Genomic DNA, 24,156 nt, shown 5'->3' with positions numbered 1-24,156 from the left:
TGCATCAGCATCATTTATTGACAGACCTTCTCTCCTCCCTGAATTGTATTGGCTATATTTGTATGTGTGTATTTGAAGATCAAGTGACAATAATTTAGTGGGACTAATTTGAGAGAAGTTGATTTGCAGCCAAAGTGCTGTATTCTCCCATTACAATGGTGAATAGTGATGAGAAAAACAGACATGCTTGCCTTGTTTCGAAGTGGAATTTCATACCTTTCTTACCTTTCACTTTATTTTAAATAACTTTTTAAAATTTAATTTTCTATTGTTTATTAGTAGTATGTAATAACACAGTTGTTTTTTGTAAATTGAATTTGTATCTAGCAACTTTGTGAATTGTTAACTAAACTTGACAAAAGAGAAAATAAAAATTTGTACTTTATTTTTTCTGCATATACTCATGTAATCTGCAAATAAAGACAGGTTTGATTCTTCCTTAATGGTCTTTATACCTTTTATTTAATGTTTTTCCTTGTCCTGTCTAAGACTTCCAACACAATAATGAATAGAGCTGAGAATGGATATCCCTGTCTTGTTTCTGAACTTAGGATAAAGGCATTAAGGCTTTCACTGTTGAATAAGACGTTTGCTGTAGCATTTGTTTTCTTCTGCAGAAGGCAGTAATTAGATTATGGGTGGGTGGGCCGACACAGTGGCTCATCCCTGTAATCCCAGAACTTTGGGAGGCCGAGGAGGGTGGATCACAAAGTCAGGAAATCGAGACTATCCTGGCTAACACTGTGAAACCCTGTCTCTACTAAAAATACAAAAAAATTAGCCAGGCGTGGTGGCGGGCACTTGTAGTCCCAGTTACTCAGGCGGCTGGGGCAGGAGAATGGTGTGAATCGGGAGGCAGAGCTTGCAGTGAGCAGAGATCGTGCCACTGCACTCCAGCCTGGGTGACAGAGCAAGACTCGTCTCAAAATAAAATAAAATAAAATAAATAAAAAAATAAAAAAGATTATGGGTGGGTGATTAACAGCTTCTATTTAAGAAGGAATATATTTTTCCTGAGAATACATGTCATGGTAAAAAATTAAACAGTACAAAAAATTATACAGTAGAAATAAGGTTTCCTTTCATGTCAGTTCTCCCATGCTTATGTTCTTCCTCCTGGATGCAACTATTCCCAGAAATAGAATAGGCATATACAAGCATATCTCTGTACCTTCTATCTATCTACCTACATATTTATATATTTAGAGACATTTTTTGTTTTGAAATTTAGTAAAAGGGGATTTAGGGTTGTATCTTCCAATGGAAATGACTTAAAGAGGAGGGAGCACAGGACATTATTAGGTAACAAGAAGAGAAAACCATACTTCAGTCTACGCAATATTGGGAAAGTAAAATTCTCAACTTCAGTCCCCTCCTGTTCCCTCTAGTCTTTCTGTCTCACATAATGGGTAGAAAAAGCTGAGAGGCACTTGTGAAGGTCACAGCCCCAGGGAATAGGCCAACTAAAAGGCCGAGACATAATCATAGCAATAGAGAATGTTTTGCCTCCCACCCACACTTTACTATCACATCCATTAATCTCCTTTATAAAAACAGGGGGTTAGAGCACGGCTCAGACTCTATTTAAGAGAGTTTCTAGGGAAATCCTGAGACAACAGGAGGAGTCAAGAAGGTACTAGAGAAAGTTGAAGCTTTAGACACCTACAGCTACCGCAAACAGTAAACAGACAAAACAAGCAACCATGCTAAGATATAGGGGAGGATGTTGGAATTATCAGACTGGGAATTTAAAACAGCTATGATTAATACACTCAGGACTTTAATAAAAATAGCAGACATCTGGCAAGAACAGATGAGCAATGTAAGCAGAGAGATGGAAACTCTAAGAAAGAATCAAAAGGAAATGCTTAAAAAAACAAAAACCACTGCAAGAGAAATGAAAAATGCCTTTGATGGACTCATAAGTAGACTGAGTATGGTACAGGAAAGCATCAGTGGTCCTAAAGATATGTTAACTGACATTTCCCAAACAGAAATGTCAAGAGAAAATAGAATGAAAAAAAATGGAACGGAATACGCAAGAATTGTGGGACAATTATAAAAGGCATGACATATGCATAATAAAAATACTAGAAGAGAGAAAAAAAGAAGAAATCTGGAAGAAATATTTAAAATAATAATGGCTAAGAATTTTCTAAAATTAATGACAGACATCAAAACTCTAGATCTAAGAACCTCACTGAACAGTGAGAAGGATAAATATTAAAAAGTCTACACCTAGCCATATCATATTCAAATGGCAGAAAACCAGACAATGTAAAAAATATTGAAAGAAGCCAGAGGAAAAATACCCATCTTACTTATCTTATCTATAAAAGAATAAGAGTTACATTAGACTTCTATTCAGAAGCCATGCAAGCAAGAAGAGAGTGAAGTAATATATTTAAAGTGCTGGAAGAACAACAGCAACAACAACAATTCACCAATCTAGAGTTTTGTATCTGGTGAAATTATCCTTCAAAAGTAATGGAGAGTTAGGTGAAAACTTTTTTGGACAAACAAAAGCAGAGAGAATTTGTTGCCAGTACAGCTGTCATGCAAGAAAGGAGTTCTTCAGAAAGAAGATGTAGATCATACACTAAGATCTACATAAAAAAAGGGAAGTCATTAGAGGAGGAATGAGTGAAAGTTAAATAAATTCCTTTGTTTTTCTTAACCTTAATTAATCTAACAGAGAAATGATTGCTAAAATGATAATAGCACCAACATATTGGGTAACCATAGCTTATGAACAGGTGAAATAAATGACAGCAATGTTATAAGGGATGGAAGGGAGGGATTGGGAATACTCTGTTATAAAGTACCTGTACTACCTAGGATGTGATATGGTGTTATTTGAAAGCAGACTTATATCAGTTGTAAATGCACACTGCAAACTTTAGAGTACTCACTAATATTTTTTTAAATATAATTGATCTGCTAACAAAGGAGAAAAAGATAGAATCAATATAAAATGCTTCCTTAAGACCAGAGAAGTTCAAAGAAGAAAAAAAAAAAGACAGGATCTTATCAATAGATGCACAAAAAGCACTTGACAAAATCCCACACTCACTCATGAAAGAACTTCCTGAAAAACTATGAATAAAGGGGAATTTTTGTATCTGATAAAGAAGCTCTACAAAAAACCCTACTGATAGCATCATAGGTATTGGTGAGAAACTAGGTGCTTTCCTCCTACAATCAGAACAAAGACAGGATGCTGCTTCTACCACTCCCATGTAACATGGTATTGGAAGTCCTGGCTAATGCAATAGTAAAAGAAAATGATATAAACGGTATACAGATTGGGAAGGAAGAAATAAAACTTTGTTTGCAGCTGACATAAATGTCTGTTGAAAATCACAAAGAATGAACATAAAAAACCCCAAGGAACCGATAAGCAATTACAACGAGTTTCAGGAGACAAGGTTAATATAAAAATAGAAAAAAATATAAAAAGTTAATTGCTTTCATGTATGCCAGCAAATGGAGAAGTGGAATTTGAAATTAAAAACACAAAACCATTCACATTAACACTCGAAGTGTTTAGGAATAAACCTAACAAAATATGTACAAAATCTATATGAGGAAAACTACGAAACTCTGATGAAACAAATGAAAGATCTACATAAATAAAGAGCTATTCCATGTTCATGAATAGAAAGACACAACATTGCTAAGATTTAAGTTCCTTCCAACTGATTTATATATTCAATGCAATCACAATCAAAATCCCAGCAAGTTATTTTATTTATATCAGCAAGCTGATTGAGAAAGTTATATGGAAAGGGAGAAAACTCAGAGTAGCCAACACAATTCTGAAGAAGAAGAATAAAGTCAGAAGACTGATACCACTTGATTTCAACACTTACGATGAAGCTATATTATTGAAGACAATGTGGTATTGGTGAAAGTATAGATACACAGATGAAGAATATATATTAATTGAGGGCATGGTTACCTAAACACTGGCCGTGGATGCTTAATAACTATTTAGTTGGTAAAAGAATGAAGAGTCTAGGAGGTTGAGAAAATTATTTTTTTTTGCAAGGCCATGTTTGATTTCCTGAATCTATGAATTTAAACACATTCAAAGAGAATAGATAGCATCTCAAAATATAGGTGAATGGCCCATACTTTCCACAGTGGTTGCTCTCTGTTCTTGAGAGTTCATTCTACATCTACCCGTCTGTCTTCTTTATCTCTGAATGAGAAGGATTATTTCCTAAAGTTACTCAGGTATAAGGGGGAAGTGTGCACACAGTCAGAAATTAGCCTTATTAGGGCAGCACTTTATAAAAAGTGGAGATTCCATTTAAATGTTCTTTTTCTACTTAAGTGTTTTTTTTTTTTTTTTTTGTCAATTCTCATCTTCATAATCTTTATCTAGCAGTCAATTAGGGTCCTCAGAAAACAGGTATCTCTATGTAGCAAAACCTGAAAGAGCACTTTAAGTTTGGACTTCATAGGGACTGCCAAACTTTTTATTTAGAAAAATTGAGCCCATCTTTGCTGGGAGAACTATATATATAGAAATGACACATTGTAATATAAACACTGTCCAAAGGGTTTATTCCTAATTCAAAATCTCTTTCCTTTTGGTGGAGGAACTGGGGATCCCACTTGATCATGTATGGAAAGGAGGGGAACATAGCCAGTGATTTGGAAAGGGATTCTGCAATCAATCAATCAAGCTAGATTTTTCTTTAGGGTGCTGGGAACTTGCTCTCACTTTTCACTTACCTCCTTCTATTTTTGTAGGTGGCATCTTGCTTTTCTGGGCTCTTAAAGGGTTTTTAGGTTTTGCTCCTGCTCAAAGTCTGAATTTTAAGAAATATACCATAGATATAAAAGAATACATATCTAGCAGTTATGTATGATTTAGAAGCTCTAAATTCAGTTCAGCTCACATGCTGGAGTTGTCCTTGTCAGTGGTAGTGGGGCTAGAGTATTTATGCCTTCACACTAATTGGTCATTCTTTCTGGGTTGCCTCCAACGAAGTGCAAATTTCCAAGTAATTTTGCATCTCCTGTGTAGGTAAACCACACTTTAGCACCCCGAGGCAAGCTCTCTGGAAAAGAGAAGCAGGAACACTTGTTTGAATTTTGCAAAAACTTACTTGAAGCTGTTGTGCATAAAAATCTGATAAGAGGCCAGACACAGTGGCTCACGCCTGTAATCTCAGCACTTTGGGAGGGTGAGGTGGGCGAATCACTTGAGGTCAGGAGTTCAAGACCACCCTGGCCAACAAGGCGAAACCCTGTTTCTACTAAAAAATACAACAAAAATTAGCTGAGCATGGTAGCGTATGCCTATAATCTCAGCTACTGGGGAGGCTGAGGCAGGAGAATTGCTTGAACCTTGGGGGTGGAGGTTGCAGTGAGCTGAGATTGCACCATTGCATTCCAGCCTGGGTGAGAGAGTGAGACTCCATCTCAGAAAAAAAAAAAAAAAAAAAAAAAAAAAAAAAAAATCTGATGAGGGAACATAGGAGGAACGCTGAAAGGGTGTGGTATGGCTCCCAACTGACAGATGTTTTTAGGTTGCTGCTGTGATGTTAGTGAAACTCACCTCCCCAAATCCAAACGGCATTGCATTTGAATTTTTTGTCCCTTGAGCTTTTCCTTTGTTTGGTATACTTATCTATATTTTTAGTTTCTATTTGTTGAGTAAGGGTTTGGTTTTGCCCATTGGAATCAATTATTTCTCCTTAGCATGGAAAAGAGGCCCGTTTTGCTGTTAGTGATATCCTTGCTTCCTCCATCTTTGCTCTTCCCAGACATTTAGAGCTACAACCACTGACTCTGTCCCACTTACCCTGGCCCTGTTCCATTTCTGATGAAAACTAGCAGTTTTCAACAGATCCCACCCTCCTGGAGGACTTGGATGTCTTCATGCTGCTCCTGGCCTCCTGTTCCATATGCCTGAGATAGTTGGGTGGCCTACATTTTATCACTTTACTTGTCCTATCCATTTGGGCCTCATTTGTAGGCTTGTGTTTCTGACTATGCTGATTGCCCTCTGTCTGACATTCAGACGCAGTCTCTGCACTTATCCATCCTGCACTGTCCCCTGGGAGTCTGGCTGATCTGAACTGCATTAACAGACTTTCTTGCTCTTTGTCTTAGTGAACAATGCAGGGAAAGAAAAGAGCAACGCAGGATATTTATTCCTCCATCCTCTTCCTGTGGGAGTGCTATGGACCATATCCATCCACTAGGAGTCACATTCATGCCAAGTGGCCCTCCCACACAGCTCTCTCCTTGTCCACTTCAGCCTACACGTTGTAATGGTGCCTCCTTTACTAGCCCTGCACTAACCCTGTGATTTTCCTACATCCCACTGACAACACTGTAAACCATATGGGTTTATTCTGTTCTGTAGATTCTGCACCAGAAAGCTGAGCTGTGGAACCAAAAGATCCATTTCCAAACTCTTGTCTGGCCAGTGTGGGTACACTCACCTACTTTACCAGGCTGTAGGATAGAGGCACAAAGGAAAGATGAAAATTATGATCAGCAGTTACACATCTCTCTTCTCTGCTTGCTTATGGAAAGAATGGTGGAGTAGAGTTTCTTGTCCATAATCTGAATTCAGGAATCTCATTCTAAGTTGGAAGTGCTGGTGAATTGCTTCAGAGGAGTGTTTCTCTTTCTCAAAGTTATCTACAGGGCAAGAAGGCTTGTGATATAGTTCCCAGAGACATCCCAAATAGGGTAGGATGTCGCTGAAGTGTTTTTGATTTGATAAACATTTTGTTAAGCTATCTAGAAAAATTATACCCAAACATCCTGAACTCCCAGATTGCAGTTCATATCACTGACTAGTAGAGGAAAATAAATGGATTGAGGGGAAGCTATGTTTTTAAACTTTCTGTTTACTTCTTTGGGGCTTTAAAAAATTAAATATTTTGCACTCAAACACAAGGAGATTTGAGTTATATTTATAGAATGTTGGGAACAAGTTTTTACCTGTGGCTATGCATGTATGTGAGATTCATGTTTCTATGTTGGTCCATAGAGGAAATATGACTCCGTGCAAATAAATCCTGAGAAGGGGCTGATCTTTGGTTTAAAGCAGTTGATTCCATTCCTCTTTGACTGGAAACCTATCTTTGCATGCCCTAGGGGAACATAGAATGAAAATAATTCTTTCTTGCTCACATTTCCTTCCTCACTCTTTCTAAAGGGGTTGTTATGCTCCAGACTGCTGGACTGGGAGACCAAACTGAGCATGTGATGTGCTCTTGCCCAATTTGTAGGGAAGTGATCATAGCCGGGTTTGTAAAATTACTCTGTGGCGTTAGAAGGTGTTAGAGAATTCTATTAGTTGCAGATCCAAGCTCTGCCTTCCAATCAACTTTTATCCACATTAAATCTCCTCTTTTGATCTCCTTCTGACTGCTGTATCATATTTCTCCATTAGTTCTACCCTCAGAGTGCTGAATGGGGACTGATTGTCCCCGTTACCATTCCTCTCCCCCAAATATTCTATCGACCTCCCTATACACGCAGTGATCATCTCCTAATATCACTTCCTTTTCCCCAAACATGTAGGGTTTGGGACTCTGGTCATTCCTCTGCCTGGAAAGGTCTGCCCTCTCCTCTACTGGTCAGCTTCTACTCATCATTCAGGACTCATAGCAATATGTTCCCAGCATAACATAAACCAGACTGTATATTTCTATAGTAACAATGCTATGATGAGACATGGTGTCTGAGGGGAAATTTAGTGTCAAATAAAAATATATCAATGATCTGTCAAAAAAGCAAAAAGATATATCATACACAATAAGCAATAATTATTTTATAATTAAAATCAGATCTCCAATTTTATAAAATGGACAATAAACTAATCCCTGTATTGATTACATAAGGCACCTCAATAGCCATTAATCTGTAAAACATAGCCAATGAAAAATAGATCTTTGTCATAACATAGACCATTTAAAATCTAAATGCCAACTATATTCATTTTAATTAAACATTAAATTAATAACTACATCATTAGATTTAATAAGCAATAACAAATTTAGTGGATTAACTGATGGCTAGTATTTTACAAAACTGTCCAGAAAATGTTCAGCAGATATATATATATATTCAACATATTACCTCTGTGTAGCAAATGAACTCTTGCTTATGTTTATTCTATCATCATGAAAGCATCAAAGTTTGACTTACTCTTTTTATTTTATTTTATTTTTAAGTTCGGGGGTAAGTGTGCAGGATGTGCAGGTTTTTTACATAGGTAAATGTGTGTCTGGGTGGTTTGCTGCAGCTATTAATCCATTACGTAGGTATTAAACCAAACATGCATTAGCTGTTTTCCCTTATGCTTCGATAAAAGACTTACTCTTTTAAGAAATACCCATTGTTATCAACAGCAGATGGATAAATAAATCACATATTTACACTTAGTGTAGGTGCAGCAATAAGAAGGAATGATCTACTGCATCACGCAACATGGATGATGCTCACGGACATAAGGAGCCAGGCATGAAAAACTATGTATTAAATGGCTCCATTTATATAAAGTTCAAGGACAGGGAAAAGTAATTGTATGTGATAGAAGATAGAAAAGACTGGGAAGGGGATGAAGGAATCTTCTGATGTGTTGGAAATATTCTGTATCTTGAGCTGGATAGACATTGATTTGGACACTTGAGATTCCTGCATTTTCCCTTTTTTGTTCCTACATGTATTCCTGCATTACATACACTCTAGAGTGCAGGAATGTATGTGTGCATATCTTACAATGATAAAGGGCTTAAGAACCCCACAAAGAATTTTAGGTGTAAGCAGATGAAGAATGGCCGTCTTCAGAATTTGATCTTTTAATCCATTTTTTTCCTCAAACTCTATCAAAAGCATCCTGGAAGGTTTAAATACATCCAAAGAGAGCACAGTTGTTTTTTTGTGTGTGGGAAGCAAAAGGACGGTCTGTCACCCCGTCGCTAAGGCGATGACATATGGGGTTTAAGGGAAACCACTGGGGCATGAGAGAGCTGCTGCACAGCCTGGACACTGGCATCCTCCCACCCCTTCCTCAGCCCTGTGCCAGGCCAGCTTCCACTGTAACCAGTCAGGGTTCTTAGGTGCAAACAACTGTATATGATGCTGGTTAAGTTGCACAAGATGGGAGTTTATTGGAAGGAAATGGGCTATTGGAAAGAGCTAGGTTTGAGAACAGGCAGGATTCAGGAGAAGGCAGACAGCTGGAAACACAGCCAAGTCACACCACAGAAACTGTCAGGATGCTGACGGGCACCACCAACACCACCTCCACAGGAGCTGAGCACTGCTGGCAGCAGCCCCACCCCCAAATCTCACCACACGCCAGAGCTGTTGCTGGAACATGTTGCCTCTGCCTTCTCCATTATGAACTCTACATTTCTTCAGAGACATGGTCCAGGGTGGAAGCACCCAAGTGGCTGAGGCTGGGCCATGTGTTCTATGGTGGCTGCTTCCATCATGTGGAATCAAGATTTAAAGTCTCACTTGAATATGTCTGTCTCAAAGTCCAGGTACAGAGGGAGGCTCACTTTTCCCTCTTCAATCTATGCAGGGCTATCTTTCTCAGTGTTGGCTTTTGTTTGAGAGTCTATGTCTCCCTTGGGACACAGACACTGCCAATGCCTTTGACTTTGCATAAGAAATCCTACTACCTAGCAGGGTTCATCATTGTTCTCACAGTAAATGAGGGAGTTAGAGTTTGAAGCAGCTTGGACTGGCCTTAAAACCTATACTTTTGCACTGAATGATATTGCTGTATCATCTTAATTTATCTGAGAACAAGAGAACTAATTATTGCCTGGATCCCACCATATTATAACCACAACCTACTAATCAGTTATAATTTTTAATCTGTTACAAGTTTGGTTATATTTCAGCCTGGCATACTGATAATAGCATACTTTTCTCAGATATAGTAGGCAGGAGTTTGTAGCTCTGCTCTCTTACTAACCAGATGTATTGGAGCTAATTATTTTACCATATTAAACTCAGTTTAGGTCCTTGTAAAATAGGAATAATGCCAGTCTCATATGGCTGTTACATGAATGTATGTAATTTATGGAAAGCACTTTTCTTAGTGTCAGACACTTCTTTTCAGTTGATTTCCTTCCTTTCTAAAGGAAATATGAAGTTTTATATTTGAAATTGAAATTTAGTAAAATTTATTTTTGAAGTACTATATAATAGGTAAGAACATAAAAGGGAGCCACTTCTTGAGTTACATACCAGTGACAGGTAAGTTCTCTTTTCCCATTTAACAGACAGAGTAACTCATGCTTAGAGACTTTCAGTAACTTGCTACTTACAGCTAACATTCCAGAAAAGTTGTGGAAATATTATCACATGTTTTTTCTTTTTTCTTTTTCCTCCCTTCTCATAGAAACAGTTTTGCAATTTTTCTGCCCTTCCCAAGCCTGGCAGAAGTCTTAAAATTTACTCTTTAGGGAGTTTGAATCAGAGGGCCCCTGGACTCTGGATACAAGGTACAGTTGAGGATAAGAGGACTGAGCTCAAAAGACAGGGATTATGTGAAACTCTCGGAGTTAATCACAGAACTCTCTTAATATGGCTGGCATCATTATTAAGGCCACTTTATCTCTACTCCATAAATTAGGAGACTGTGGTATCCTTTCTGGGGAGACTTACCAGCCTATAAGGAAAGACCTAGAGATGCTGAAATTGGTGTTCCTCCAAAAAATAGCCCATATGAACCACGATGAGTGACATCTTCCAGTTTCCATGCATGACCCAAGCCCACTGAGTGGCTATCAATGTCTATAGTCATTTCTCAGAAGGAGAAATTAGAGAAAACTAATGATATTCTTAGTTTTGAGAAAACATTTAGGGATCATTGAGCATTTGAAGAAAGATTACAAGATGAATAAAAGAAACTCAAATGAAGCAGAGAATGTTATGTTCTGTTGCTGTCTATCTAATGGCATGAGAATCTTGAGACTGCTGATCTAATGTGGGAGACCAGAACTTATCTTGTCTTGACCAGTCTCATCATGTTTGTGGTCACTGGGAAGTTCCTACCTGGGATGACCATGAAGGCAGCCTGCCTGTTGCTGAAGTTACTGGGAAAGAACTCTTGATAGGAAGCTCTGGAACAGGAACACTCTTTTCCATCAGTGCTCTGCAGGAATGGAGAATGACAGCTGCAACACAACCAATAAGGAATTTTCTGGAGACCACGCTTCACTTCTTTAGAAACTTTTGCATCTGGCAGGCACTGTCTGCCACTTCCTGTGCCCAGGTTTTCTGGCGGGGCCCTGCTGAGCCATGGAAGGAATGGAACAGCACTCTGCCATCCGCCCCAGGCCAGTCAAATGCACTGACTCTGGATTCTGCTCTGGGAGTTCTTCTCCTTCCACACAGCTACTGAACCAGACAGGCCAGCCGTGGGTGGCATCAGCTAACCTGCATTTTGGCATCAGGCTCTTATAATTTTGATGTTGATACCTAACCTGGGATAGGTGACATCTTTTAGAGGATTTATGGCCTGGATTTTGAGCCTAGATGCAGGCTGGAGGTGGTCTTGAAGGAAAGGAGAAGGAGCAGGAAGAAAGCCTTTGGGATTGGTTTCCCATTACCATTTCCCACAAGGAGAAACTACAGGAGCTGAAGCATTCCTCATTTTGTGGTGAAAAAACAGATAACATGAGATTGGGGCTCCCTCCATGGATAATTTAGTATGCAAATCACATCACAAGAAAAAAGAGGGCCAGGTCTCCCAGCTCGCTGTTGTTCCACATTCTCTCTCTTTTTTAAGAGTTTGTTCTTTTTCAGAGCAGTTTTAAGTCACAGCTAAATTGAGAGGGAAGTACAGAGAGTTCCCACATACCCCCTACCCCAACACATGCACAGCCTCCCCCACTATCATCATTCCCCAGCAGAGTGGTACATTTGTCACGAAATTGATGAAGCTGCACTGACACCACATTACCACCCAGCATCTGTAACTTACAACAGGGCTCACTGCCTATAGTACGTTCTGTGGGTTTGGACAAACGTATGATGACATGTATCCACCATTAGTGTATCATACAGAGTAGTTTCACTGCTCTGAGAATCATCTGTGCTCTGCCACTTTCTCTGTAGTAAGATTTTGTAGTGGATGTAGTTGAGAACTCCAAATTATACATGTAATAATGGTTTGGATGGGTTTATAAGGAGATGGAAAGTAAAGTAAAGCAGAAACAGAAGCAACATTTATCCAGCACATACTGTGTGCCAGGCAGTGTTGGGCACCAGTCATGTGTAATTAGCGCTTTGGAGGTGGGGAACAGAAAGCCACTCGAGAGAATAATGCCTCGCTTAAGAACTTTTGAAGCTCTGAGCCCTGAAAGGATTATTGTGGCCCAAATTCCAAGATCCATATGATTTAAAATGTTATTTTTCAAGATAATAAGAAACAAACCTGAAGATAAAATAGCTTATTTCTAGGTCTTTCATTGAATATTATGGAGACGTAAATAATTCATGTTAACTTTCTCACAGTTTGTTTGGTCCCTTCTTTTTTGGTCTCCAAAATACATGCTTCAGACACAGATTTTTTGAACCGTGGGTGATAATTCAAAAGTGGACCACTAGGGACATCAGGGCATCAGCAACAAGGGGAAGCCTGCTCCTATGAACATGACTGTCAGATCCAGGGGCCACTCCTGGCTCAGCCCCTGGAGGTGGCGCCTGTGCGGTGAGGCAGCAGGGCACCTGAGAGTGTGTGCTCTGCAATTGCATGTGTAAGGAACGTGATATTGCTGAGTGTGCAGGGTGCAGAGCCAGTGGGTTGCAAGCCCAGGATAGGCAGAATGAGGATGTAACAGCTTCAGGCAGCTGGCTCTGGGGAGAGGATGTTTGCAATTCCAGTCTCGGGAAGATCAGTGTTAAGAGCACAAGACAATTCTCCAAATACAGCAGTCCTCCCTTATCAGCAGGGGATACCTTCCCAGACTTCATGCCTGAAACTATGAATAGTTTTTTTCTCTACATACATATCTATAATAAAGTTTAATTTGTAAATAAGGCACAGCAAGAGACTAACAATAACAACAACTAATAAAATAGAACAATTATAACAATATGCTTTAATAAAAGCCATGTGAATGTCTCTCTCTCTCAAATTATCTTACTGTGCTGGACTCACCTATTTTCTGACCATGGTTGACCGTGGGCAACTGAAAGCAAAGCCATGGGGATAAGAAGGGACTACAGTATCTTTCCAGGCTGTGGGCCAGAACACTGATAATGATAGGGACGTTTGCTCTTCAGTAGGTCGCTGGATGAGGATGCAGACGCTGGCTGCACCAGGGACTGGTGCCAGGATGCTCTCCCTGTGCTGGCCCTGAATAAGTGGAGCCCTGTGGTTTTATGTTGCCCTCTCATTACTGAGGTGTGGGAGGTGGTGGGGAAGGGGAGTGCTTTGGGGCCAGGCCACACATTTAATTGGAATGGGTGCGGAATTTGGTTTGAGTTTTTAAAAAATGCATTGAAGGCCTTCATTTTGTTTTTTGGGGGTGAAATGGGAGACACAAGACTCAGCTAGGATTGCTTCTCTTCATGGAACTCTTTGTCCCAGGGATGTTTAGCTCTGGGCCCTGATTAATTCCTCCAAACTGCCTTGCATTTAGCACAAACTTTATTTCTGTGACCCCAATCTTTTTCCAAAGTGTTTCAATATCATTGTTAGAATTTTCTTTTATACCCATAAGTCTTCTGGAAAAGTTAGGAGAAGCTTGGCCTGGTAGAATATTGAAAAGATGATGAACTTTGAAATTTAAAGGCAAAAGATCTCTACTTGAGTTAAAGAAGTTACATATGCCCCAGCTTCCTTTGTGTAAAATAGAAAAATAATACACTCTTTCAGGATTGTGAAGATTGATTAAGACATGGCATGAATTGATTTTAAAATATATAGTACAATACAAGGGTGAACTCTTGCTTTAAATGTGGGCCACACCAGTGTCGACCTGTAGGTTTTGGACTTAGTGGGTCAGGGTGATAGGGTAGGCAGCAGTATGTAGAAATACATCCTCGAGGGCAGGAAGACAATTATTTATGCAAGACACAAGATTTTGCAGTGAAGTGTATTCCCGCCCTGATTATACGGAAGAAGCTATCTCTAAAGGGAGGAAGTTGTGGGCAGACAGTGGAAGAAAAAGATCTGAAGTTATTTTTAAGGAGCTATTGAAATTTGAAGTACATGTTTATGGCAAAACCAACAAGCTCAGAGGAAACGGATTACCAATTGGCTAAGAATTTGGTAACTAGAGTAAGACGATTTGGATTGCTTCCTGGGGCTATCACTTCTGTAAATGCCAGAAAATTACCAACCTCTGTAAATTTTAGTTTCCTTGTTTGTAAAATTAGTAATAACAGAATCTATTTCATTAAGAATTAAATGAGATAAAGCATATAAACAGTAACATCTGACTTGAATTAAGCATCCAATACATGTTAACCATTCATATTATTACTATGAATTTTAAAAAGCTCAGCTCTTAAATATTTATTCATTATTAGAACATGTCAAAATTACATTTCATTTATTAACGAGGCAGCCACCAGGAAGACAAAGAAGCTAGTTCTAAGAGCATTTAAGATATGGGGGCATACCTACAAGATTTTATATATGCGTCTACAAAATCAAACACATACTTGCACGTAGTTAGAAAAATCATGCTGAAATAAGATTACTTGTTAGATATGTGAATGGTTAACGTCCTACAGAGCAGTACAACCATACTGCTTTTAGAGTTAACTCTTCTATTGAGCTATACAAATTATAATGACTTACCAATTTATGCAAAACTGTTACCTTATAAAGTTGTAAAATGTCTTGCCTTTTATCTGTTGAAATATCACAGGATCACAGGACATTTGACTAAAGAGTTTCAGGTTAAAGTCAAACAGACATTTTAGTAAGTGATCTAGCTTGATATTCAAGAATCAATGATCTTATTTACATTTTTCCATATGGGGATACAATTTTATTTAACATCACTCAAGGAAGTTTTTGAAGAGACTGAGTAGAAATGAGATACTAAAGATACTGAGATACAGAAATACTAGAAGATACTGAGTGGAAATGAGATAACTGATGATAGGAGACAGGGAAATACGGAAGGGAAAGAAGGAAGAGGAAGGACTCATTATGGTGAAGGACTGGGGTGGGTGGGGTCAGTATATCTAAGGAACATTTGGTCAGAACCAGGGAAGAGAGAGGACTGAGAAAAAGTAATTTGCTTCTGGACTCCCAGGAGTATGCTTTCTGAATATAGGAAGGGAAGAATTCTTCGGCACTTCTTGTGAAAGTCTCCTTCTACCACAATTTACAGGAAGCAGTGGGAGATGAGGGCTGTATCACAGCAGTACACACACATGGGTTCTAAGATGAGAACGATTCTCACCTGGAGATACAGGTGGGACAACGTTGGAGGGCACTCTTAGGAACAGCTGGAATGCATCTGAGAAGACTGCTAGAAGTATGACCACTAGAAAATTGGAAGGAAAGCCATTTATGGTTTTGTAAATCTCCAGAGAGCTTCTTTCCTATATTGACATCATACTGGGTTGATTGGCAACTCAAGATAAATAATTACATCTGCAACAAAACTTACTCCTTAGTGTTTTCTGCACGACAGCTTTTACCTCCTTGTTTCTCAGGCTGTACATTAGGGGATTCAGCATGGAGATTACCGTGGTATAGAACACAGAGGCCACATTCTCCTGGGCCAGGGAACTGGTTGTGGAGGGTTTTAAGTACATGAATGCAGTCTACCCATGGAACATCCCCATAGCTGCAGGTGGAAGCTGCAGGCGCTAAAGACTTTGGACCTGCCCTCAGTGGTGCTGATGTGGAGGATGCTGGAGAGAATGAAGGTGTAAGAAAAAAGAACTGTTAAGATCATGATTCTGAGGTTGAATCTAGCAAAAAAGAAGACTGCCATCTCAACATCATAGGTACTAGATCAGGAGAGCTTCATGAGAGGGAGGATGTCACAGAAGTTGTGACTGGTCAGGAGTTCACAATAGGGCAGTTTTAATATGAGGCCAGTCTCTATTGTGGAGACAATGAGTCCCATGGTGTAGACCACAGCCACCAGCAGGGAGCAGGTAGCATGAGAAATGATGATGTTGCAAAGCAAAGGGCAGCAGATGGCAACATAGTAGTCACAGGCCTTCACTGTCAGCATGTAACAGCAATGACAAAAACCAGGAAAAAGTAGAACTATGACATGTACCCTGCATGAAAGATGATGTTTTTCTTTGACACAAAGTTCACCAGCATCTTAGGGTTAGTAATGGAGGAGTAGCAGAGATCCAAGAATGACAGATTGCTGAGGAAGTAGTACATGGGAGTGTGAAGCTGAGAGTTCAGACAAATTAGAATGATCATGCCCAGGTTCCCCACCATGGTGACCATAATGGATATCGAGGAAGAGAAGGAAGTGAAAGAGCTGGAGGTCTGGCTGCTTTGTTAATCCCCTGAGAATGAACTCTGTCACTGTAGAATGACTTTTGATAGTCATTCTCCTCTGGGTGGGATGTTTGTAGGAATGGAAAAGAAAAGCCCTGTGAAAGGTCATACGTGCATTTGCCTGATGAAGCCAGGCAGGAACATCTGCCCTTGCTTGAGCAGTCCTGGACTCATTCCCCTTCCTTCCTTCCTTCCTTCCTTCCTCTTCCTCTTCCTCTTCTTCTTCCTCTTCCTCTCCTTCTCCTTTCTTTCTTTCTTTCTCTTTCTTTCTTTCTTTCTCTTTCTTCCTTCCTTCCTTCCTTCCTTCCTTCCTTTCTTCCTTCCTTTCTTTCTTTCTTTCTTTCTTTCTTTCTTTCTTTCTTTCTTTCTTTCTTTCTTTCTTTCTTTCTTTCTTTCTTTCTTTCTTTCTTCTCTCTTCTATCTCTCTTCTTCTTCTTCTTCTTCTTCTTCTTCTTCTGCTTCTGCTTCTGCTTCTGCTTCTGCCTCTGCCTCTGCCTCTGCCTCTGCCTCTCCCTCTCCCTCTCCCTCTCCCTCTCCCTCTCCCTCTCCTTCTTCTTCTCTGACAGATGGACTTTCATTCTGTCACCAGACTGGAGTACAGTGGCGTGATCTCGGCTCACTGCAACCTCCACCTTCTGGGTTCAAGTGATTCTCCTGCCTCAGGCTCCGGAGTAGCTGGGATTACAGGTGCGCGCCTCCGTGCCCAGCTAATTTTTGTATTTTTAGTAGAGACGGGGTTTCACCATGTTGGCCAGGATGGTCTCGATCTCTTGACCTCGTAATCTGCCCACCTTGGCCTCCCAAAGTGCTGGGATTGCAGGCGTGAGTCACTGGGCCCGACCCTTCGTTCTCCTTTCAGTTTACCCAAGCAGAGTCTTCTTGATTTCAGAAACTAAGAATGTGAGAGGAAAAAGGGCCAAGACCTGAAGCTTTTACCACCTACAACAGTGACTCTCAACCTTAGTTGCCCATTGGTACCACCTGAGGAACTTTAAACATTACTGCTGGCAAGGTGCATCTCAAAATTTCTGATTTAATAGGTTTGTAGTATGGCCTGAGAATCAGGATTTAAAAAGAGCTTCAGGTGATTCTACTGTGTAGTCATGTTGAGAACTTTTGGGCAAATAGTGTAAGAGGTGAAAATCAACCTATTTCATTAGCTGAGTCTGCTGATGTAACTTACTTCAGAAATTAATTCTCTCTTTTCATCTGGGCAATCCTCAAATGCCTGCCAGGGTACAAAAAATATGGCTCAACAATCCCAAATTCAGGTACTGGTAGTGTGGCATGGTTGATAGAGACTGGTATTTATGTTTAAATGACTAGCCCTTGAATCTCAGTTTTAACTTTTATGGAGTAACATGTCAATTTCCTTAATTGTAAAATAATGAGAAATCATAAATTTAAAGTTGTTTTAAGGATTGTTTAAGATAATAAATATGGAAATTTTTTCAATTTTTAGTATGCTTTTTAAACGTGGATTGTCATTCAGACATTGGGTTTTATTTTTGCCTTTTAACTGGATTTGTAGTTTGTAGTCCAATATAGTAGAGGACCCAGAAAATGTGGGGGGAAGTCAGATAACAACTATAGTTTGGGGCATAAATTGGGGTAAAAGCATTGTTTATTGATACTTGAGCCTCATTTTAGGAAAGATATGAGGATATCAGCATCACTGGAACTTGGCTGAAAGTAGTCAGATATTAAGGAAATCATTGAAAAACGTGCTTGTTTTAGACCCCTCTGTAGTATTTGTGCTGTGGGCAGGATGTCTTTAAAAAGACTTTTCAAAAAGGCTGTAATATTTTTATCATCTTCTACTCCATTTGAGAGAGAAGGATTCCTGCCCTATGGTTATCAAGAGGGCTGAACACAACAACACTCAGCAATGGACAGAAGTTTATTAGTCATTGATACTCACAGCCCAGGGGAAGAAAACATTGTGCCACGCAGGGCTACACAGGCGCTGTACTAAGAAACAGGGTGAAGAACCAGGGGCTGTGGGAAAAGGCTTTGTGGTGTCAAGAGGGTGGGGCGGCGCTGGCTTTTATGAGAAGATAGAATTGGTCTATTTGAATAATTCTGCAGGCTAGCAGGGAACTGAAACTCTAGGACAGGCAGGAATAAGCAGGGGTGTCTTCCTGATCTCCACGACAAAGAGCGACAAAGAGGGTTGTTTGGCTAGTACATTTTATCGGTGGGACCAGAGTCGGGAGGGGACTTGTGGTGAGGCCATTTGAGGCTCTCTTAATTTCCCCCAAATGTCAACGCATCACATCATGTTGGGCCTAAATTTTAGGCCTTATACCACATACCACATGCACATATTCGCAAAAAGTCACATATGTATTCCCATTTATGCAAAGTTATGCATATATATGTGGGTATATATATTAAGAATTAAATTTTAAAAATCAAAAAGAAAGAGATGTAGCTCTTTGATTATTGATGCCAAATAACCAGTTTTGCTTTACATATGGTAACAAACTAATGAATGACAGGTTTTTAAAAAATCATAGCTGGTAAGTCAAGTTTTGGGTTAATAATAAATATCTTTAATTCTGGTTGGATAGGGAGGTCATACCAAGAACAAAAAGATTGTGTTACATTTGGTTGTTAATTTTGTATCTTGAAGAGTTGGCATAACTAAGCTGGGGATACAGTTTATTTTGCATGCAACATAGGAAATGAGAAAAATGTTCTCTTCTTTTTTTGGTGGCTACAGCAGCCCAGATAACGTTAATGTCAGATGAAGACTAGGACTCGCGGACTTAGAAACAGAATATGGAGCTTTTGCAGATTGAGTGTGAGTGGGGAACACGCTTGCTCACTGGCTCCCCCATCTTTGTGTGCTCTTTGATGTTGGGGTCTCCAGGCTTCTGTCTGTCCATGGTCTTCTCATTCTACTTGATTTTTCTGAATAATCTCAACCGCTTTCATTGCTTTTTATTCCCTCTATTTTTATACTGTTGATTTCTATTTCTAAATGTATACTTTTTTACAGTTTTCAACTTCAGTGTCAATTTATGCATAACACACAGAAACATGCAACCAACAGACATTATAGGTAGATGGCAAAGCTACCTGGAAATAACTGGACCAAAACAAAAAAAGCAAGTTTAAGTTCGGTCTTTAGATATAATTGTTACCACTGTCTTTGTGACTTCTGACAACTTTATCTTTATTTCACCTTTGCTATTGAATGACTAGAAAACATACAAAAATACAAACTGAAACTTTCTTCTAAAAAATTACTGGAATGAAGTGAACTGAGTGCTCTTGTTGAGTAGAAAACAAGAAGCTAAGGGTGATAGATTACTGGACAAATGGGCAATTGGATAGGGTTACCAATTATACCATTTTTATTTTTTAGATATTACGATTTTAAAATATGACTGGCAAGGAAGGGTGTGAGTGGGAAAGACATCGTCTATAAAACTGGAGGATTATATGTGATATAGTGATTCCAAATGGATAAAAGTTAGTAAGCTGGCTGTCCTGAGGTGTTTGCATATTTTGAAATCTGATTTCAAATTTCATTTTTGAATTAATCTCTTATTGCATCTTGAAAGCAAAAACAAACAGAAAAAAATCAGAAAAATTAAGAAAAGTGCTATTGAACTAAAAATAGTATAACCAAAATAAAAATTAAGCTCAAATAGAAGGGTTGAAAGATAAAGTTGAGAAGATCTTTGATAAAGAAAAACAAAGAGAATAAAGAAATAGAAAGGTAGAAAAGTGAGTTCATTATTTGAATAATAGCACTTTATGAAAAAAATGTTTACTGAATTTAGCCTTAACAAAAATAAGTTTGAAGATATGCTCTAGGGGAATATGTTTGAGTGAAATACATTCTTGAATTTGAAAAATTAATAATAACATTGAGTGCTTAGCACATGATAAGTAATAATCTTATTCCTTTCTCTGCCCCACATTCTTCTCCAGTTCATTAAAACCAGTTTACTTACTGGTATTATGATTACATTAAAGGGAAAATAGGCATATATATTAGAAACACATGCCGAATTATTTTTATTTGAAATAATCTTGTATCTAGGACTTGCCTTGAAATGCTTTAGCCAAAAAATATGTATTAATAGAAATATATGACACAAGATTGTTAAAATGAGGATAATCGTTGACATTTGGTGATGAATATATGAAGGTTTGTTATACTATGACTTTTGTATATGTTTGGAAAGTGTCCTAATAAGAAATAAGAAGGCAGCTAATGGTAAATAATCAAAAGAAATAACTTTGATAAATCGATCATCGGGCAAATTGAATTGGCATCTGAAAAAGTATCTTCTTGGAATCTGTTGACTGATTGGATTATAGAGGGTGAGAAAATGGCAGAATGCAGGATGACATTCAGATTTTAGGCTAAAAAAGTTATGCCTTTATTAGGTAGACAAACAGGAGAAGAACATTTTAGGGAGATAAATTTATTTTGCCTGGCTGAGTTTTAGTTTTCCTGTGAGATCTTCAAGTGGAGATGTTAATCTATTAAAGATATAGGACCCAAGTCAGACCTAGACATGTACATTTGGCAGCTGTCAATTGTCTAGCATGAGCTAATCTCATGCAGTACGGATTGACTGTATGTTTATCTCCAGAGCTTCCTGGGGCATGATATTGAACATTGGCCAATGCTATGAAGAAGTATATTTATTAAAGATAAATGATGTTCTATAACCATGAGTCCATGAACTGTTTTGGAGCAGGAAGTACCAGCTTACCAACATTGTCTAGAAATAATCATTGGAATATATTAATAAAATAATAAAAATAATTTCACCTGGTTTCAGCAGAGCCTAGGAGGTTTCAATGATTCAGGTTGGTCACATAGGTGGACCGTCTACAAGATCATCTCATAAAAGTAGCAGACTTTGGTCTTCTTGGTACCAAGAGGCTTCCTACATATGTTGGTGGTGGTTCAAGATCTGGTGGCAGTGTGCATCTTGTGCAACACAGTGATGAGATGGCACATGAGCCTGCTCCAGAGATCTCTGGATCCCTTTAAATACATACGCTTCTCCTGCTATTGCTGTAATGTACACTTCACCCCTAACAAAGCTGTTTTCTAACCATAAATGATTTGAGTCTTTTGTAAGTTTTTTCAGCAATTCAGTACTTAAGGTAATTAACTTAAAATTAACATATCAATAGGTGATATTTGAACCATAGGAATGGATGGAATTACTCCAGGAAATTATGAGATGAGGAGATAAGAAAGATGAGGTTGGAAATTTGAAGAAGTTCAATATTTCATAATGGACAGAGATGAAGCCATTAAGTGTGATGAGTACAACATCATAAATCAGGTAAGTCAGGTTTTGATACTTCTGTTTACAGAAGAGGAAATCTCAGATTAAAAAACATTTTGACTTTTCCAAGGCTGCACAACTAGATCTTTAGACACATAAGCCTGGCTTCTTCTAGTATATCACATTGCCTCTTGATTACAAGAAGTCTTTAGAAAAAGGTTCCCTAGAGAAAGCTTTGAAAAAAGTATGTCAATATTTTAAAGAGGTTTTGTGGCTTTCCTGACCTGTAGAGATGTCAGAAAATAGCAGTCAGCCTCCACCATGCTGTAATTAGGATTTCTGAAACATCTCCATCCAACAAGGAAACTCTGTTGCTTTCTATAAGATTTGTGAATCTTTATGTTTAAGGCTTACTGTTTTTAAAATCAATTGACATTCCCACAAATGCCTAGAATAACCCCAACTCCATCAAATAGTCTTTAAATAAGACCGTATCTCCTTACATTTTCCTTCTCTAGCACAATTTTGGAACATGATGTGCCTTTAATACACCTTGAAATCATATATTTTACATTGCAAGTCCTAGTATAATTTGCTTTTTATAGCACATATATTCCTGAGATGAATGTCACTTAAAAATGGATTCCTATTTTAAGAGCTCCAAACTGTGGGCTATGATGAAACTGAGCTCTGGGCAGCTCCTAACTTCAGAAGCCTTTGCAACTCTTTCTGTCACTGAGTAACTTTCCTTTCTTAGTCCTCAAAATATCAGAAAGCTCCTTTTAATCTGTAAGTATCTTGACCTTGAAAGTCACACCCAATGGGCACACACCACCTAGCATCACTGTCAATTCAGAGTCATCATTTGCATATTCAAAATGTCAATTATACTTATGGTAAAACTAGTTATGTATAATCTACATTATTTACGAATTTTTTGAAAATGGGTTTAGCCACATAGCTATTTATAAAAAAATCTCTAAAAAGCTCCTTCAGTATTTGAAAAACATAAATATATCCCTTAATTTATCATTTTTAAAATCTAGGCTTTTATTGAACCATATATATATTTCTTTCTATTGAAACTAGTAAATATTAATGAACAATATATGCATTTATCATTGTGTTCAGTGTTGGGAGTGTAAGTTGAGTAGTATTTGAACATATGGTATTTTTCTTTTTTAATTTACATTTTTAAAATTGACATAATAGTTTACATATTCACGGGGTACATAGTGATGTTTTAATGCATATATGAGCTGAGGGTAATTAGCATATCCATCATCTCAAACATTTATCATTTCTTTGTGTTGGGAACATTTACTATCCTCTTTTGAGCTATTTGAAATTATAATTATTGTTAACTATAGTCATTTTACAGTGGTATAGAATACTAGAACTTATTCTTTCTAGCTAGCTGTAATTTTGTATCATTTAACAAATCCTTGCCTATCACCCCCTTCCTCCTACCCTTCCCAGCCTCCAGTATCCTCTGTTCTACTTTTCATTTCTTTGAGATCAACTATTTTCAGCTTCCACATATGAGTGAGAACATGTGGTGTTTAACTTTCTGTGCCTGGTTTACTTCACTTAGCATAATGTCATCCAGTTCCATCCATGTTGCTGTGAATGACATGATTTCATTCTTTTTTATGGCTGAATGGTATTCCGTTGGGTATATATATCACATTTTCTTTATCAATTCATATGTTGTTGGACACCTAGGTTGATTCCATTATCTTGGCTATTGTGAATAGTGCTGCAATAAACATGAAGGTGCAGATGTCTCTTCCATATAATGATTTCCTTTCCTTGGATAGATTCCCAGTAGCAGAATTGCTAGATCATCTGGTAATTCTATTTGTAGTTTTTTCAGGAACTTCCATACTGTTCTCCTTAGTGGTTTTCTAGTTTGCATTCCCACCAACAGTATGGAAGAGTTCTCTTTTCTCTGCATCCTTGCCAGCACTTGTTAGTTTTTGTCTTTTTGTTAATAGCCATCCGCTGGGGTGAGATATCTCATTGTGGTTTGGATTTGCATTTTCCTGATAATTTGTGATGTTGAACATTTTCTTCTTGTATCTGTTGGCCATTTGTATGCCTTCTTATGAAAGATGTCCATGCACATCATTTGCTCGTTTTTTAATTGGATTGCTTGTTTTCTTACTATTGAGATGTTTCAGTTCCTTGTGTAGTCTGGACATAAATTGTCTGTCATACAAGTAGTTTGCAAATATTTTCTTCCACTCTGTAGGTTACTTTTTCACTCTGTGGATTGTTTCCTTCACTGTGCAGAAGCTTTGTAACTTGATATAATCTCATTTGTCTATTTGTGTTTTTGTTACCTGTGCATCTGAGGCCCTATTCATAAAATTGTTTCCTTTATCAATGTCC

The 24,156-nt window shown here is 38.3% G+C and overlaps 1 pseudogene; it reads right to left on the bottom strand.

Annotated features, from left to right (window-relative positions):
• Positions 1-13,553: 13,553 nt before the first annotated feature.
• LOC126936547 (olfactory receptor 8A1-like) lies at positions 13,554-16,556 on the bottom strand (annotated as a pseudogene).
• Between the last annotated feature and the right edge of the window lie 7,600 nt (positions 16,557-24,156).

The sequence above is a fragment of the Macaca thibetana genome, chromosome 14 (assembly GCF_024542745.1).
Source record: "Macaca thibetana thibetana isolate TM-01 chromosome 14, ASM2454274v1, whole genome shotgun sequence".
Classification (NCBI taxonomy): domain Eukaryota; kingdom Metazoa; phylum Chordata; class Mammalia; order Primates; family Cercopithecidae; genus Macaca; species Macaca thibetana.
This window is presented reverse-complemented; position numbering and strand designations above follow the sequence as displayed.